The following is a 20370-nucleotide window of genomic DNA, read 5'->3' as shown; positions in this document are numbered from 1 at the left end:
TCAATGACAATTGATACATAAATACGTTGCTGGGGCGCAAACAAGTGTGCGTGTATGTCATACATACGTCGATACAGACATTTGTATGTTTGTTAGTTTCATTGTGTCACAAACATGAACAAATGTGGCAAATCTCTGTCTTGCATGCGTATTAGACATCATGGCAGACGACGCTGCTAGACAGTCCATAGACAGATAGTCTCAAAGCTACAATGCCACCAACGAAATGTTGTTTAACACATTTTACGACATTCACATCAAACGCCGTAAAAAGGGGCTCGGCTCAGCTCAAATCCAAATGCCTAAACATTAGTGTTGGGCAATCTCGTTCATTGAGCGGATCGATCTTTTTCATTCCGTTCACCAAAAAGATCCGGGTCGTTTAGTTCGTTCGTTGGCTCTTTTTCGTTCAACAATACATTTGACTGTGTTATTTTCTTTTGAAGTCGTTCGTTCTCTGCTGCATATGACTCCGTCGTTCTTTTCACCGAATCGTTCTTTTGAAAATGTTCGTTCACGAATGACACATTGTATGCTAATGGGGGTGGTTTTGTTTCTGAGCGTAGTGGTTTTGATATGAAAGAACCAGAAGAACGAATGATGCAAAAGAATGATATGACCGAGATGTGCTGCTGAATGAGGTGAGTTACTGAGCGAGAGTAGCTCTCTGAATGATTGTTTGTTTTGAGCTGCTTGCGCTTACGCAGCGTTTCTTTAGAGTTTGACAGCAAAACCAATGCTGCTAATTTTGTAAGCAGCAATGACTCGTCCATCGGGGATCTAAATGAACGATATAAAATAATGAGCTGGATACGGATCCGTTCGTTCTTTTCACGGAATCGTTCCTTTGAGCCGGTTCGTTCATGAACGACACAACTCTACTAAACATAGCAGACAGACAGCCAACCACACGCAGCACACTGTTTGCTCTCAAGAGTATGTTACGAATAAAGACCGCCAAATCGTGCCCATTGAATAGAGGTGCATTGCGTATTATTCTACCCCACCATCAAATGACAACAACAACATCTAATACGGCTGCTACTAACAACAATTCCTAGGCATCAACGCGCTTTAGGTGGTACTGTAAAACGATGACAGCTTACGGGGCGGCTATAAAACGCAAACAAATGGCCAAAAACGTCCATTACAACTTGCGTATGTATGTGTGCGTGTACGTTACACACAATGGCTTGGATTTTTGTAAACTTTTGGACTGAGTAATCAGGTCAAAAACAACAACAATGTAAGAAAGAGATTAAGTTCGGACGGGACTTTTATAAGATATCCTACACCACCACGATTTCAATAAATTTTAACGAAAAATTTTTTAAACCCAATTCCTTCGCATTTTCCAAATTTCAATAAAATGTTTGTCCAATTCTGTGTTTGGTGAGTCAAGTACATGAAATCGGGCGAAAATATATATGGAAGCTACAACCAAATCTTATTTCTAGGGAAAATTTCGTCACATTTTCTAAATTTTATCAAACCACCCGATTTGACGTTCCCAATGGCCAAGAAATTTTCCCACCAAAAATTGTCAAGATAGGTCAACGTTTTGGAATAGCCCCCATATAACGGTATAGCCTCCATATAGTGGTAACGGCAATTGGAGTTTCAAAAGGTCAAAAAACTTTTGCAACAAAAATGGTGGAGATAGGTCAACGTTTTTTGTATAGGCCCCATATAACGGTACCTCCCGATTTAAAGTATTTTGAGGCTTCTAACTACATCTTTTGACCGAATTAGCTGAACCTGACATTTGAGGTTCTCAATGACCAAAAAACTTGCCAAGATAGGTCCCCATATAACGGTACCTCCGGATTTAAGGTATTTTGTGGATTTTAGCTAAATGTTTTGACCCAACTAGCTTTAATTTGACATTTCTCAGTAATCCCAAAACTTTTCCACCAAAAGTCCTCAATATAGCTCCATGTTTTGGAATAGCCCCCATGTAACGGTATCCCCGATTATCGGTATTTTGAGGATTTTAGCTGCAATTTTTAACCGAACTAGCTGTGTTTCTCCACCAAAAATCGTCAACATAGGTCCATTTTTGGTATAGTACCCGTATAACAGTACCCCCTATTTTCGGTATTTTGAGTATCTTAGCTACAATTTTTGACCGAACTAAATAAAGAGGTATCAACAGATTGAACAAATTTTTAGATACATTTTTTGGTCTAAATTAGGTATTTGGGGTATCTGTGGTTAAACAATGCTTGCACCTAACAGGAAACTAATTATTAGATTTTAGTTCAGATTATTTTATTGTGGAGGGTATGAAAAGTTCGGCCATTTCGTTCCATTTAGTTTAACTATTTTACATATGAATGGAATATAGCCATCTAGAACTAAAGGAACTATGTAGATATAGTTTCAATAGTTCCTTGCCCGGAATAGTTCCGCAACTACACAACTCTAACCCCTACACCTTCAGTACCCATGAACAGTTTAGTTGAATTTGCAGAGCGTCCTCTTTTATTCAGCTGTTTTGAATGAACTGCGTCGTTCTTTTAGTTCATTCAGTTCAGTTCATCTTTTAAGTCAACCCTTTCATTCATCTACCAGCAGTTTTTTCGTTCGTTCGAGAAAACTAGAAAACTCAAACAACTGGATAATGGATTCGGTTTTGAACTAACCGAACGAACTATAACTTAAAGTTCATTTTTGATAGTTCGTTTTTTTCGTTTTCTTAGTAAAACTACGAAAGGTCATCTGTCAGATGTTTTTCCGTTAGGACTTTCCGACTGGGGCTTTGATGTAAGGGAAACCTGTCATTGCCCCACTGGAATGCTTTTTGAAAATAGGTAGTTTTTAGCTACTCTATGTAGTTCAGTTGCTCTTTTTCACACGAAAGTATTATGCGTATTATTTTTAATCCATAAAGAACCGAAATTAGATTGCAAGATGACTTAAAAGTCGATGAGGGACTTGTAGAAGTTCGCACTTTATTCATTCTACATTTGCATAACTGAACTGCTAGGCATTGCCCACAAACTAATCGGAATTATCAATTTTTAATTAATTTTTCATTAGAGTCGAACATAATGACCGACGATTTTTTGCAAGTGATTTATCATTAGAAAAAAAAAACTTCCAACTATCCCATTGTGCAAGCTGACACAACAACGTTACACGATGAAATTGATATCCATGAAATCATGCAGATACTTACGCACCGCAGTAGTTGGTTGTAGTTTCTGTTGTAGTTCGAGGTGTTGATTATGAATAACAGCAAATTAAAGAGCTTATAAAACGGGCATTCGCGTCGTCATTGGGCCATAATTTGGCGCTAAGTAATAACAATTCACGTTCATACAATTACCGGGTGGGTATCGTCGGGTATGTTGCCTACTCAGATCCAAATGAAATAGACAAATGCCACCAAATGCCGTTTAAATGCCACTACCAATAACAATTTGACCATGGCTATGATATGATTTCAATTGAAATGGGGTGTGTATAGCCCCAAGCACAGCAAATTGACTTCCAATTGGACTGGTGGCCGAGCTAGTAGACTAAAACGATTAAGTGAGTCAGTGAGTGAGTGAATGACTGAATGAATGCCTGGTTTGTTGGTTCGAACGCTTGCATCACGGCCTGCAGTCACTGTTATTGAACGTTGTTTAACGATTTTTTGAATGTTTTGCTTACAAATGCGTGAAATTAATGTGTCTCCTCGGGTCCATGTTTCATTGACACAAGTATGTATGTATGTATGTATGTATGTAAATACACGAGTATTGACCCAGCATAATATCGTTTTCATGGTCAAGTTCTTGTTAAACTGCCAGTAATTGTAATGTTGGTAATCGCCGCGGTAGTAACAATTGAAAAAGTGTTCTCAAATGTTCCATAAATTAAATGGGGAATTCCGCAACGTTTTCTTTTTGTCTTTTTTTTTTTTGTTACTGTATTAGATGTGGCGTAGAAAATTCGGTGACATCGATATGCTCATGATTTTATTTGTAAAAATTTCACTGTGTTCCCGTACATTATTAATGGCAAAGCTAGCGAAAGTGTAAAATGTCAAACATTGCTTTCCCATAAGAGTTTGTTTTAAAAGTAGGGGAACGGAAAAATTGCATGAATCTAATGCCAGCAAAGACGCCGCTGGCTCCCACTCAATCTAATTTGTCTAGTGGAAAATAGGAGAAGAAATCATCATTCAGCGCCATTTTTGTGTGAAGAGCTGTGCAAATTTTCCTAGTTTTAGGAGTACGGGAACACTTTTCTAGCACAAAATTAGAAAAATAGTACTAATAGTACTATTTTACAGGATCTGGAAAACAACTATTGTGTACTCCTTTGATCACAAATGTTCCATGAAAATGTAACCAGAGTGCGCCGTTCCTCCTTAAAAAGGAGGTTTCATACTATTAAACTGAAACAAATTCAAGCTGACCTATTTAAAACGAATATAACTCTCTATTGTGACTTTTGTTTCTTTACTTGCAGATGTGAGGGAAGTCTCTCTCTCTCTCTTTATTTTTCCCTTTGGACATTTTCGTGGAAATAAGTTTCTTCTAAATTTTTTATTACACCATTCTTAAAATCATTTACATTGGTAAATGAGTATGTGAACTTTTAAGTAATTTTCAGATTACAGTAGGGGGGTTTATGATGGAGCAAAACCGTAACAAGAGAAAATTAAAACCCCAACTAATTTATAAAAATCATTTTTAAGCTTAAATTTCTTTCACAACAAATGAAGGCCATTAATCACAGTTTTACAGTAAAATCTAAAGCTATAAAAATACTAACAAAACCCAAAAACAACAATAAGGAACAGCAACATCTAGAAACTTACACACACATTACATTCATCCAAAATATACCATTTCCCAACACACACATACACATTGAGAGAAACCAGAAACTCAAACACAAAAAGACAAATGTTTATTGCAAAGACAGATGAGTCTATCTCATATATGGCAAAAGTATTATTCATAAATAATTGCTTGTACTTGACATATTCGTCACTGTGTATGTATGTATGTATGTAGTGAAGTGGTGTGATAGTGTTTGTAAAATCACAAATCTTCCGTATGACAGGACACAAAAATATAGCAGTGTGTTCAAGTGAAAGATTTTTCTGCTGTTTGAGTGATAAATAATATTCAGACAGTGAAGGGTAGTGAAGGGTTGCTTTGTCTGTCATTTCCCACATCAGCAGGACCTGTAACTGAAAGATTATCCCCTCATCGAACAATAACGTCTAAACCAGCAATGGTCATGTCTCAAGTCCATGTCACGTTGTTGTGAGGAAAAATTTTAAATATTTTTAATTTCTCCTAAAATAAAAATTTTTAAACATTTTAAATTAATTAATTTTTTTAATTTCTCCTAAAATAAACATTTTTAAACATTTTAAATTGATTAATTTTTCTTTTTCATTAATTTTATAAATCAAATTCAAGAATATTAAAAAATAGCAACTTGATAACTTAAACTTAAAAAAAATAAACAATAAAAAAGACATTGAACTTTTCAAATTGTAATGAAATTCTGCAGTAATTCCCATTTGAGTTGTGAAAAACAACCCTCCAAGGACTCATCGTACGAGAAACATTTTTAATTTTACGGAAAAAAGGAAAAACAATACAAATAGCTTGCAAACAACAAGAATATATAAATAATGTCTGTCGGTGTGTGTGTGTGTGTGTATTTGTATATAGTACGGGTATATGTGTACAAGTATTATTTACAGTGGGATAGTTAAACTTCAATATTCATGTCCTTTTCTAAATGTTCAAATTATCGTCGTAGAATGAGGTAAGGAACTTGGACATAAAAGGACATGATTGGACATTTAACCATAAATATTTTCGACAATACTTAAACAAATTTGATTAAACTACTAACAACTTCCTTTTCTTAAAAATATTTTATTCAGTTTTGTCTGGAATTTAACATTTTTTTCTAAAATCAAAGCCCTGTCGGTAGTGTGCAATTCGGTCAAATTAAATCATATCAAAAAAACAGTCATCAATTCCACCAATCAACAAATGGCTTGGAAATCATTATTAATGTTAAGCTATAAGGTCCAATGGCAAAGGAACGGAATAAATAATGTGACTGTGTTTCCAATTGATAATTTATTCAACGCAGTAATCTAAATTATGGCTCTTATTCAAATTTATTTCCTTTTATTGAAGAATTGAAATTTTATTGCTTTTTGGTTCCACTGTATATCTTTAATATGGTATACATACAGAACAGACAACAAATCTATTTTATTTTTTTGTTTTGTTTTTGCAAAATGGAAGTTTACATTGCTTTCCATCGAAAACAACGAACCAAACAACCACCCAATGTAACTGCCACCCATCCACACCCAATCGAAAGATGGTGGCTGAAGAACGTTTAATTTACTTTTACAAATACTACAGGCACACACACATTCATACATACTCAGATACAAATACAAATATTCGCATATAACGAATATATTAAACGAATCTAAGTGACAACTATCTTCAGGTTACTAGTCATATAACCTTCATTTAAAGAATATTAGGAACTTAACGAGCTCACAAAAAATATGATGATAGTTTCTTACTTTTTCGCGGTTGACATCCAAACCGTTACAAAATAGCGTTTCATAAGCGTCCATTTGTTGACAACTATGTAACTACTTTCACAAAAAATACCAAAAGTGCTTAAGAAAAAAAAAATCTGCTAAATTTTTCATAAAAAAAACACGAAAAGTGTTTTTATTGGGCTCTACAATAAGGGATATCCCCTTAATGCGAGCTAAAGCGCCCTTTTGGGAAGGAGGACCTGAAGAAATCTACCGACATGGTCCATTTTGGAACTGAGTCTAATTTTGAAAGTCATTACATTCAGTAGTTATCGTGCCAACCAGCGCCATTTTAGTGGGCCACCGTAGGATTTTATGAGCCCTAGGGTCATCATGTCAAGAAGCGTGAAGTACTTATCCAAGGGAAAATTATACCGTTGTAATCAAAATCACAAGGACTACCTTTGATGAAAATTTCAAAGCAGTCCTCGAATAGAACATAAGTGAAGAAGCTGAACATTTAAGGGGGAAGCACCGGAGTGGATTGTCCGCTATAATCCATCTTTGAACTTGATTTAAGTTTGTGAAAAGGTTGGACAAATGAACAAACTGCGTCCATAAAGAATCAGCAGATAGATGAGTGGTCTCCGAGTACGGCATATTTGTACTGCCTGCGCAACTACATCAGTGTGAATGCTATCCAAGCCTGCCTGATAGGCTCATTGATCTAGGGGTTCCCGCTTGAACCTTTAAATCTCTCTATCTCTAAATCATGAAGATTTCTCCTGACGTGCCTGAGCGGAGCAAGCCTGTCCACTAGATTAGAGATGGACGCGTAACACGATCGTGACACTAAACAGCAACAAACAAAATCTTTAGTACTTAGTCGTCACCAAAGTGCATAGTTGTTTTTGTTTAGTGTCACTATTGTGACACGCGCCTATCTCTACGCTGGATTGTGGCAGGGGTGCTCACCCAAGCAGTAGATACTACACCGACCTAATCTTGATGCGCTTATGCACCGGTAAAATCTTCATCCCCTCATGAAGGTGGCCCACTGATCTGTTACAATCCTCCGGGCGGCATTCTGGCAGGTTTAAATATCCTTCCACTGCGTACCGCTAATATTTGCATACCACCAGTCTCTCTCTTTGCCAGTAGCCCAAGTGCTGCCGGTCAGCGACTTGAGGACCTTGTTACTACTTCTGATCTTGTCGAAAATAGTTGTTACTTTAGCGAACAACTTAAACATTATATCGAATGTTTTACCAGATATCTTGGGGGAAGTATTTGGCTAGAACCTTTACACCATCGCACAGTGGTTCGGCCCGTGGACAAAAATCGAAAAATTGATGGCGACAAATTTTATTGCGATTGTAATAAATATTCTCTAAAAATATCAAATGTTTAACATCCAGCCTTATTTTTGCAAATTAACAGCGGTTATACGCCAAGTTAAGTCGAAGAAGTTGTGATTTGTATGTGAGGCCTTAAAAACAAAAAATACATCCGCAAAGCATTCGTAGGTTATGAGTAAAATTATAAAAAATTGGACAGGTAAATGTGCAATTTTCAAAATGAAACATATAGGTGATGGTATTGGCAATGTTTTTACGAAAAAACAAATTCATAATTCGTTTTCTAACTTCATTAAAAATAAATCCTTAATAAATGACTTTTTCTGCTATTTTTAATATAATTACTATTAATTTATGTTGAGTTTTACTAATGTTGTGAGCATTTGTGAGTCTCGAAATTTTTTTTAGAACTCAGGGGAAAGTCTCTATTTTACGACTAAAAAAAGTCAAGCTGCCCCCATCTGCCACCCGTTAAGTTATTCCACTTATACCACGCCCGTAAAAGCGTCAAAATTCCTAAAATCGGGAGGTACGTTTATATGGGAGCTATACCTAAACTTGGACCTATACTGAACATTTTTGGCAAGAAGGTATTTTGCTCACTCAGAACTCAAAATGCAAAATTACAACCAAATCGGTTGGAAAATTTCGCTAAAACTGTCAAAATACCGAAAATCTGAGGGTACATTTATATGGCGGCTATACCTAAACGTGGACCTATATTGAATATTTTTTGCTAGGAGGTAGTTTATTCACTCAGAACTCAAAATGCAAAATAACATCCAAATCGGTTGGTTAATTTGGCCAAAATCGTCAAAATACCACAAATCGGGAGGTACCTTTCTATGGGAGCTATACCCAAATATGGACCTACATCCACTAAAAATGGTTTTCTATCTTTTTAGCTTGTTATAAACCTACGTTTAAAATTTGGAGGCGGTAGCTCGATTAGAACTATTTTTGGCACTCTTTTCCATACAAGTGGGACCACTGTGCATCGGCCAGTTCAGAGCGAGCCTCGTTTTAGCCCTCAAAGCAGTGGATTTACCGCGATCTTTGTATATTTCTCAGTTAGAATAACTGTACTAAGTCAGCTATCACTAAGATTTTACAATCATCAGCATAAATTTCAGTCAGGTTATACGGCAATGTCCCAGCCAGCATTTTTGGAAATTATAATCAAATTCGAGGCTTTTTTGATCCGACTGCACGATTAAAAAGCTGGAATATGAGCTCATTTTCTGATCATAAATGACTCCTTTGTCGGGAGGAAAACGTAACCTCAGGCGACTCTTCTACACAAATCACAAATGAGTCTTCCTCTGCATTAGTTTCGAGTCATTTTTGCCCATTTTCTGATGGTATATAAAGTCTTTTTCGAGTCGTATTTCAATCATTTATTGGTGATTTGTTGATAATTTGGGACTCTTTTTCGAGTCTTTTTAGAGTCATGTTTATAATCGTTTATGAGTCTTTAGGGAGTCATTTATGAGTCTTTTTATTAGACGAAATAAATTATAAGAATTTTCAATATTTATTTTGAAAATTATGAGAAATTCAGTTATAGTTTTTTGTGGGGTTTTTTCAGACTTAAACCACTATAACTTAGCCATTTGTTAACCGAATTATACAAATATTAACTTGTTTGAAAGATATTATTCACACCTTTAAAAGGAAGGAGGATCTCTAGAAATCCGTTGTGAAAAAAGAAGATATGTCCGTTTAAATTTTAAAATGTAAGAGACCCAGATTTTCACTACTTTTACCGTTATAAAAAAATAAAACGAAGTGACCCAAACGAACTAAAGGCATAGTTGTTGTCCATGGATCCCAACACGATATAATTTTGCATCAGAACACTTCACTATTTTTCTGGTCAACTTTTGTAGCACAGTGCCATTTATCGACATTTTGCGAAAAGTTTGCACCTTCTCCAGGCCAAAACTGCCTGAAGGAGCGTTCCAATGCTTTTGCGATGTATTAGAAAATTTATAACTACTGTCTTGGCTACAATTTTTGTATTTGTGTTGGATCGAAAATCTCAATGGTTTGGCTGTTATATGCCAAAATATCAAAAAAACGTGGATAAAAAACTTAAAGTCAAAATCGGGAGGCTCGATTTTCACCGTAGACCTATGCTCTAGTGGACTTTTTTGCTCAGAAACGCGAAGGGCCCATAAAGGTTTTCAAATCGCCCGGCCTAATAAAAAGCCTGCGTTCACACAAGTATAGCGCAGTATAAAATATTGTGCCCAAGATCTATTTACCAAGTCACGTAAGTAGCACAACAACAAACCTATTTTGGCCGAAAACTTTTCAAGATGTCAAAATGTTTGTTTACGTTTTCATACAATTTATTCACTCTGGCGTTTTATGCCACCTAATAATTCCATAATGGTTGTGCCTACCCCTGTAGTGCGATTCTCTAACGAATTTTTTGAGTTACCGACAAAAATCGGTAAAATTAAAACTCAAAATTATGAATAAAAAGTTCATATAAACGTTGACAACACTCTTGCTATCGGTAGAACTTTACGACTGCTTTTTATTCGTCGCTAACTTACCGAAAAACATCGGTAATTACAGAAATTATAAGCATTTTAACTTTACCGACAATTGTCGTTAACACAAAAAATTAGTTAGAGAATCGCACTACTGATATAAATCATATTTGTTTAACAGCCTGTTTCTGTATGTCGAAACGAAAATGTCTGCGAATGTAACACGCCCAAACTTTAGTTTTCGATATTTTTACCTTTGCTTTTGCTTCAAAACAAAAAACAAATTTGAAAAACACCCAAAAGTTTAAAAGTTTGGGCGTGTTCCACTCGCACACATTTGCGTTTCGACAGACAGAAACAGGCTGAAAGATACGCAAAATAATTTCTTGTGCATAATTTAGGGGGCAATCCTTGTGTGATTGCATGTTTTTTTAATTAGTTGAGGTATTGTGTGGAAAGATAAACATTTGCTCTCTTGCTTATCGCCCAGATTTCAATCTGAAAATCCTGCGCTTCTTTATGGGTTTTTTATTAACCTAAGTTGTAAAGATTTCATTTCCAATCCTAACATTAGTTCCTTTCCCAAGATGCCATATTCTTAAATTACATATTATATATGTATGTGTATACTACTTGCACGTGTACATAAAATATGTGAAATGTATACCTCGAAATTCACTTACTTTACTATGGCTAGCAGCCAAAAACTTGGCGGTTTCGTATTGGATGTACAAAAAAGTCTTTTAAATTGATTAATGCTGAAAAGAGAGAAAAAACAAAATATCAAAATGCTATCCTTTAAAAAGAATCTGTTTCAATAAACTTTAAAGAAAAAATACATAAAATAAGCATTATTTAATTGCAGAATTTCGAATTTTTATGAAAATTACAAAACTTAATGTTGACCTTTTTTAAAACTAAATTTTAGTGACAGCCAGTTTGAAATTTATGTTCTATTTAAATTGAATTTTAAATTTATGGCCGTTGTAATTTGTGTTAATAAAACGAATTGCGTATGTACGAACTTTCGTTTGAGTGTGCCTGTGTGATTTATGTTGTTAGTGGTATTAAGGAAACGGAAATGTGTTTTTTCTTTATCTGTAATTCGTTGTTATTGTATTTAAATTTCGTTGGTCTTACAGGCAATGAAATAACAAAAAAAAAAACAGTAAAATAAAGTTGTTTAAATTGAAAACAACTACTGAAGTTCTCTTGCTTCGTAATAAAGTTTTTTTTTTTTTAATTTAAGATTTTTATCAAAATTTAATTGCATTATTTGAAGTTTATAGTTCTAATGTCGTTATAAATAAAAAACAACTAACCATTTTCTTTTTCTTGTTTTTTTTTCTCTACTTTTAGGTAAGTCTTTCTCAAGAAACAAATGATGAAATCGCTTAAGATGGTATGTAATGAATTTATTTAGAAATCGATAATCGAACTTTTAAAGATCTTTCTGAGTTTCAATATTACAATCAAACAAATTAAAAACGAATAAACTAAATTAGAACTAGAACTATAAAATGGGACTGAAAAGGTTTAAATTCCCAGATCTTATGGTAACTAATATTTAACATATAAAAATGGAATAACTTTTGGCCAGCAGTGGAATTCTGTAACTAATTTTTTGAGTTACCAACAAAAATAGGTTAAATAAAAACGCAAAATTATGAATGAAAAGTTTTAATTAGAATTAACAGCACTGTTTGCATGGATAGGACTTAACGACTACTACATTTTGGTCGCTATAGTACCCAAAAATTTCGTTAATTACCGAAATTATAAGCATTTCAATTTTACCGATTTAGTCGATAACTCGAAAAATGAGTTACAGAATTCCACTACAGTAGCTCAATTCTCTAACACATTTTTTGAGTTTCCGACTAAAATCGGTAAAATTAAAATGCTTATCATTTCGGTAATTAAGGATGTTTTTTCGGCAAGTTAGCGACGAATAAAAAAAGGTCGTAAAGTTCTGCCGATAGCAAGAGTGTTACCAACTTATATTTGAATTTATCATTCATAATTTTGCGTATTAATTTCACCGATTTTTGTCGGTAACTCAAAAAATGATTTAAAGAATCGCACTACAGGGGCTGAATTCTAATTCTATGAAAATTTGAAATGAAAAATAATTTTTTTACAATATTTTTCATTTGACATTTATTTCCTTTATGATTTTTTCATTACAAATTTTTAATAGAAAAGGAATTGAACCCTTCCTATGGCTCATTTTCTCAAAATCTTAAGCATTCGGGTTGTTGTTGAATGTTACGAAACCTTTAAAATATGTGTGCATATGTATATCATACACATATGTACATACATATATTTTAAAGGTTTCGTTTCCCGAATGTTTAAGATTTTGAGACTGAAGACACATAGAAACTTCAATAATCCATATTTATTAAATTAAAAATAATTACCTTTGTGTGTAAAAGTGCTTCGTTTCCACAAACTCGAGACGTAATAATAAATTTTTATCATATTTATAATAATTCCATTAAAATTTGCTTTTAATCTAAGTGGTCATTGTTGTATTTGTTATTTCATAAATATTATAGTTTTCTTTGTTCTTTGGAAAAATGCATTTATTAACATTAATTGGCATTGAGATATGGAGAGAGATAGAGGTCAATAAACTCAATTTTCTCTGCATCAAAGAGATTAAGTTTTCAAACACACACACACATATACATACACACATATTTTTGTAGTTCATACAAAATATTCAAAGTTTACTTATAAAAGAATGAAATTTGTTGCAGTATCCATGTGATGATACACATACTCTATAAATATGTATGTATGTAGGGATGGATATTACATGATTTTCATTAATGAAAACTCATTACAACTGGAACAACAGTGCAGTAGCAAGCAACATTCAATGAGCTGACGGAAGGACGGACGGACGAACGAACAAACAACAAATGGCAACGATAGTAACCATAACGTCGTTCGTTGTAACATGCCGTATAGCTAGGGCACCCAACGACAACAACAACAACAGCGCCAACATTTGCACAACACAGCAACATGAAATATTTAAAGCACTTAAAATTCAAATAATGTTTTTAATAAGAAAATTTAAAATTAATTGCCAGACACAAAAGCAAAAGCTATTATTTTACACAACACACACACATACACAGATATATGAGGTCCCCACAACTCACACTTGGGTCATTTAGCATGCAAATATGCATTCAACCCACAATACACCCACTCGTTCATCTACATACATTGGCATTTTTCATTTGCTGTAATATATGGGCGAATACTACTGAATATACATACATACACGCATATATATGTATGCACACGGACATGCATTACATGTATGCACCTCTGTGTATGTGTGCATCAAGCCAGTGAAGTGAACTGATGATAGGAGAAAGGATATATGTATGTATAAGTGCATATCTCAATATTACACTGTAATATAAATTTCAATTATTTTTATTCTTGGAAATTTTTAAAAGTATATGCTGATCAACTGAAACTTTTAACAACAACTTTTCGATTTTCATTGAAAATGCTCAGTAATAAATTTACAATTGAAATATGTCAATCACAATATTTTTCTCTAGGTGCAGCAAATGTAAAAAAATATACATACACAATTGTATGGGTTGGGTGTGCACTTTGAATGATTCGCTATTACTTCTACAACTACAACAATTTGGTAGTAATAACAGCAATAGCGATCTGGAATTTGTTGTCATCTATTATTTATATGAGCGCGGTTCTTAGAGAAATGACAATATTTACGGTATTGAATTCTTCGGCAACTTTTAAAAGTCCCATCGAATACTTTTGGTACACATGACCATTTTTTGAAGCAATATACATAACTGACGCCAGCCAACCAGCTCTGATAAGAGCCTATTTGTTTTTGAACAACTTGCCAAGAATTCGTTCAATTCAACAATTCATTGAAAAGAGCGTATGAGCACTGACCGAAAGATAGCAGAGCGATCAACGAAGGAACGATTAAAGAACGAACTTGATGAACAATTGAACTAAAAGAACGACCTAGTTCACTTAAAAGAACTGAACAAAAAAGAGCGATAAGATTAATGAGCTAGAAAGTACAACTCTAGTCCAAAGTAGCATCTATGATCAGTATTTATAACCTCAGACTTTTGCCCGGGTATCGGTATTCCCTTTACTCGCGAGCAAGCAAAGAGAGTTACTCTCTCCACTAACACAATTCAACCCATTGAATAACCATGCACTATCACAATTAAAGATCCTAAAAGTATGCAACAAAAAATAGACTGTCGATACCTTCTATAGCAGCGTTAAGCAAGACAGTGCCCACGTGTGCTCAATGAGCGTTTCTCTCTCCACACACACCAATAAACCAATTGAAAAAGCATGCACTTAGGCAAAGTATGCAGTAGAAAAATTTTGTGCCTGACGCTGCTCTAGCAGGTCGACCCTGTTCTATAGTCCAACGAGGGTAATGTTTTAATGGTTTCAAACAATTTCCAGTCGATTTAATCCCGCCCGCCCGTCTGTCTGTCTATTTAAATCACTGGTTCGAACAATAACTATCGGACAGATCAACCGATTGGCTACAAAATTTCTCCTCGTAATATTTTGTTCAAACATAGATCAAGTTCAAAAATGCGATATATCAGTCCACTCGTTCGGGTACCTACAACTCCAAATTTCAAATTTTTCCGAAAATGTACAAACTCGGATATCATTTTGAAGAAAATTTTTGCAACAGTAACCCTTGCATTAGTGTATAAACCTTTGCTCTCATATGAAGTAATAGGTCCCCAGTGACGTACGGTACAATATTTTTTTCGTGAGCAAGTCCTTAATACCTGAGATAACAGCCTAAAACGAAGTAGTAACTTTATTGTTGTATTTGGAACCGTTTTGGCCCTGTGGAATAGGTACTGTGTTTTTGATAAATAAATTAAACTAAAATTTTAATTACTGAATAAAATATACGAACAAACATATTTGCGTTAATACAACAGCAATAGCAACTGATGAGCACGATTATTTCGAATTGAGTAGGTTCACTGCTCTTGTTATATTGCGAAAAAGCTGACGGATACTTTTTTACTTGCTATAGCCAGTTTTTTCTTCATTCCAAATATTAGAGCCCTTTACTCAAATTCACAAACGCGCACGCCCCCCAACTACACTCTTTCCTAGATTGTGGTAAAATGTTGCATGGTCTAGCATTGTTGTATTATGGGGGCAAAAAGCCGGGTAAATGCAGAAAATTAAATTTAATAATTCATATAAAACATACTCACTCACATTACATATTTTTACCACACGAAAATGTACACACAAATATGTTTAAATATACATACTTACATACATACATATATGTATTTAGGTATATACATATGTACTTATGAGATTATAAAAGTCTGATGATAGTCATTACAGCAACCTACACTTTTAAGCTCGTATTACATGAACGATTTTCATAGTTTATGGCCATAGTTGGTTGGTATGCTGACTGGCTGGCTGGTTGGTTGGCGCAAAGTTTTTCTTTGATAGCCATTGCGAAAAGCGATTGTTTCTGGTATTTCAAGAAATATGCACGAAATTGAAAATATTTCTTTCTGCTCGTTCCTCTTTGGTGGCAGCGGTGGCGGCAAATAGCAGCTGCGCACGTTATTGGATTGTAACAAAAAAAATCGATGTAAATATTAAGATAATTGGTAATAATTTATACCACAAGTTTTTAGTTGTTCAACACAAAAAAAAGTTATATTATTTTGCAAAGAAAACGAAATCTTTTTTAATTTATGGGGAAATAAAATTATTATTATTATTTAAGAAATTACAAAATAAAACACCAAAGGCTGTCGTTAATTTAATTTTATTTTTATTTCATTTTTTGTTTGTTTTGAAAATAATGGATTTTAAAGAAGATAGCTTACAAAACTTGTACTCAATATACATATATATACATCATAGGGCTACCCGACATACCCCAAAATTTTGGCAAACAGGGTAAAGGTTTAGAAGCCATTTAACCATTTTACTCCCTTTACTTAGCCTTCAATTAAATTCATTTCGATGTTGCCATTAATAGAAAATATTTCCATCTGCCACAATAAATTACGGTGGGTGTATTCCTGTAATTAGTCTATTTAAACATATACATTTTATCAACGTTTTGCAAGACCATCAATGCCATAAAAATCTAAAATTAAAATCAGACATCTTACGAAGGGCTTACATGTTAACTCTCATTCCAAAAGTTCCGTACCTACATATTGATTGTATTGAAGTTTTCATTTTCTCACAGTCCACAACAACGAAGAAAATACGAACTTAAACACTAAAAGAACATCAAACATTTTAAGAAAAAATAAATAAAACAAAACCAATAACATCAGAGACACAAACACACCAACACACACAAAGTTTTTTTACAAACTAACCAACAGGATAAAAGCATTAAAACCCATAAATAATAATGTAAAATGATAAATTGCCAACTGCACATAATTATGCAATTAAAGTTCGACGTTGTTGCACGAATCGTTCGTTCGTCCGCTCGTTGTCTGATGTTGATGTAAGATGCGGTTATATATGTTTGTAGGTATTTATTTAGAGTTTTGTTTTTCATGTTTTTTATTTCGCTGGCAAAATGCATCATGCTGCACGTAATTTTTTTATACTCCAACAACAAATCGAGAAATTGCCTTAATGTTTTGAAAAAAAAAAAAATAAACAACGAAGGTAACGAAGGAAAATTTAAGTTCGAAACAAAGACGAAGTGTAAGCGTGCTATAAAATATTTACGTACTATGTAGTCAAAAGAGCAAATGTTTTTAAGAATTCAGAATTTTTCCTTAAGGAATAAGTTGTCTCGAGTCCATTATTTATTAAAAATCTCAAGTCTCAGCGAATCAATTCGTTGAATAGACAATTAGCTATTTCTTCTTATAAAAGTGGGCACGGATCGAGTAAAATTCATTAGCACAGGCACTAACTTCTTGGTGTTGGAGTCACTTCACAGCAACTAAGTAAACTTCATAATGGACCTATTGTGCTGAACACATTTGTATCTTGATATTAAGGGAAGTATTTTTATGACTTAGCATCATCGTTTTTATGTTCTTCAGATTCATTTAAGGATTGTATGATACTCAGTCAGATTATTATGGTCGGCTATAGGCTACATGAAGATAAATCCCTCGCACTATAGGGCTAATTAAAAAAGTTTTTCAAAGCAAACATATAAAACAATACTCAAAATTAGTATTAAATTCGGCATTAGGGCAAATAATACACCTTTAAACTCCATAAAATTTTATTTTTATATGTAGAAAGAGAATTGCGGGTGTCGAAAAAATAGGCACAAACACGTACCAAAATGTTTATACATTTTCTCAGACTAACACGTCGATTTTGAAAAGAGGTACGATCAAGCACGAAAGTTTACAACTAACGGGCATAGCGAAAACATTCCTTACAAAATGTTTTAATAATTTTAGATTGTACTGTTTCCAACAGGTTTAAACATTTTTTTTTTAATTTTTGCTTTATTAAGGCGATTGTCATTTAAAGTGACATTTTTAATTAATTCTCTTTCGAATTGATTGGGCGCTGAAATTTTCAGCTCATCTGTAGAACACTCTATGAAAATGTTCGGCAAAAAGGGTCACACGATAATACTCAAAGAGACTGACTGATTTGGTCAAAACTTTCCACATCATAGTATTTCTACCAGATATATATCAGATTCGGATAAGAACTATAATGGACCAGGACTTCCGACACAAAATGTCAATCCTTTTCCAAAAAGTGTTCAAGTGCACTCAAGCTTTTGATATTTTTACAGCAGATAGTCCTCACGACCTCTATTATGACGGCACAAATTCTTTCGGTCGCAAGTCAATACTTTCGGCAACAATGTCCCAAAAGCACTAAAAACCAAATAACTTACAAACTAAGTATACCATTTGAACCAATCTTTACACATAATAAAACTTCGACTAATTCCAAAGTAGATCTATAACGGACAACACCTAAGCGCCTAAGTGAAGTTTATGGCTGTTCGAGAATCGTTTTGAAATGTTTAACGAAGGTGGTCCAAAATCTCTAAAAATACCAACGGTTATCGACAAAAATTTCTGGAGGGCAGGAAAACTATAGAAAGAAGTAAATGGCAATGGCCAACATCTTTTATCCTTCTCTAAAATTTAAAACAAGTTCGAAGATATTCACATCAGAAAACTCCTTCGGGTACATCATTCATAAAAGTTCTAGATTTTCGCTTAAGTCCAGTTTAGGGGCGGTTCGAAGATTCTTCTGTCATTTTCAACGAAGGTAGTTTTTGTTATTTTGGTAACAACGATATATTTTTTTCATGGGCAAGTCCCATGCTTCCCGGCATAATGACCCAAATGCTCTAAAAAATCCTACTGTAAACAAATAAAATGTGGCTGGTTGGCACGGTAACTATCGAAAGGAATGACTCCCAAAATTTAATTTCTTCATGTACCATATCCTTATAAGTTCAAAATTTTTGCGCTTTAATCCAGTTTAAGGCCACTTCCTGAGGTATGGGCCCGAACTGTCCAAATATTTAGGGGTAGCCTTTCACATACCCCTCACATTTACGTTTTTAGTAGTATTTGTGGTCTGTGTTACCATTCTATAATATTATTCTCCATATTTCTCCCAGTTATGGCCCAAATTTTTCAAAAAACCTAGGCCAAGGGGAATTCTTGAAATATTTATAAAAGAATTTTGTTTTTTTTTTTTTTGTGTAGACTGTAGAGTTGTGTCGTTCATGAACGAACTAGTTCAAACGAAAGATTACGTGAAATGAACGAGAGAAACCATATCCAGCTTATTGGTTTATGGCCTTCATTTAGATTATCTCGTTCATATAGCTCATATTAAATTGAACCAGTGAATAGAGTTCATTCAGGTCATCTCTCTCTTTCTACATTTTACTTTAAAAGGATAAGAGATGTAATTGAGTAGAAAAATTAACGATAAAAATAAAATAAAAACAAATACATACCTAGAGTGCTGATCGTAGTGTTTTTATTTATATTATTAAAAAAGAATATTTTATTTTCGAATAAAAATAATTTGGAAAGTGGATATATGAAAAGTGTAATTTTCTAAAGACTGATAAGATGACTATTCACTATTGATGATGAGAAAAAGACGCATGAACGATATTCACAAGCAAATGAACCAAACGAACGAAAAGAACGTCCTGGATCCTATTGGTGAACGGGATGAAAAAGATCGATCAGCTCAATGGACGAGATTACCCAACACTAGAAGACTGCGTTGATTATCAGGGTGACTATGAATGCAAACTCCGCGTGAGTTTTGTCTTTCTGCCATTTCAACTTAAAGGAAAAAGTGAGAAAACTCACGGGTAGTTGATATTCATAATTGGGCAGTATGTCTATCACTATTATGACACTTCCAAAATTGGTTTTATCACCAGTTCATAGTGCCGTTAGACCTGTTAAATTTGGATTGACAAATGTCTTCTGAGTTATAAATACTTATTTTCTTGTTGTCTTATTAGGACGAAGGGCATAATTTGAATAAATTGGCCTTTCGTTACCTAGAGAAAGTTGTATTGAAAAAAATTTTATCTAGCGTGTCTTCGCTAGATAGGCAGACTTGATAGGAAAATATGCTACAAAAATACTTCACATTTCCAAATAAACATTAACGTCGCATAAATAGAAGTTATCAAACTCCACATTCGCCTAGCCAATCACATCCGATATGCCACCAGCGAGCTGAATAACCACCAGCGAAACAATCCGTGGATGTGTGAGACTTCGATAGATGTAATTTTTGCAATACAACTCCCCTTAGGTCATGATAGAACAATTTATTAAATTAATTATAAGTCTTTATTTTTATTGACGCTGCTATAGTTTCGAATTTTGCCACAAATTCTCATCAATCGGTAAGGTAGCTACCAAAAAAATTGTCGAAAAGACTT

General features: G+C 34.1%; 1 protein-coding gene and 1 long non-coding RNA gene across 9 annotated transcripts in view; one reads left to right on the top strand and one right to left on the bottom strand.

The window, feature by feature from the left end:
* Positions 1–11149, bottom strand: part of LOC141403431 (uncharacterized) — a 55079-nt gene extending 43930 nt beyond the window's left edge. For both annotated transcript variants that reach the window (XR_012412796.1, XR_012412797.1), the window contains exon 1: positions 11075–11149. This is a non-coding gene — a long non-coding RNA (uncharacterized lncRNA). The remainder of the gene's footprint in view (positions 1–11074) is intronic.
* The window catches only part of Tet (Ten-Eleven Translocation (TET) family protein), a 344582-nt gene that overhangs the window by 163938 nt on the left and 160274 nt on the right, over positions 1–20370 (top strand). The window lies entirely within an intron of this gene.

This window comes from Musca autumnalis, unplaced genomic scaffold (assembly GCF_047663935.1).
Source record: "Musca autumnalis isolate F117 unplaced genomic scaffold, ASM4766393v1 scaffold_4, whole genome shotgun sequence".
Classification (NCBI taxonomy): Eukaryota; Metazoa; Arthropoda; class Insecta; order Diptera; family Muscidae; genus Musca; species Musca autumnalis.
This window is presented reverse-complemented; position numbering and strand designations above follow the sequence as displayed.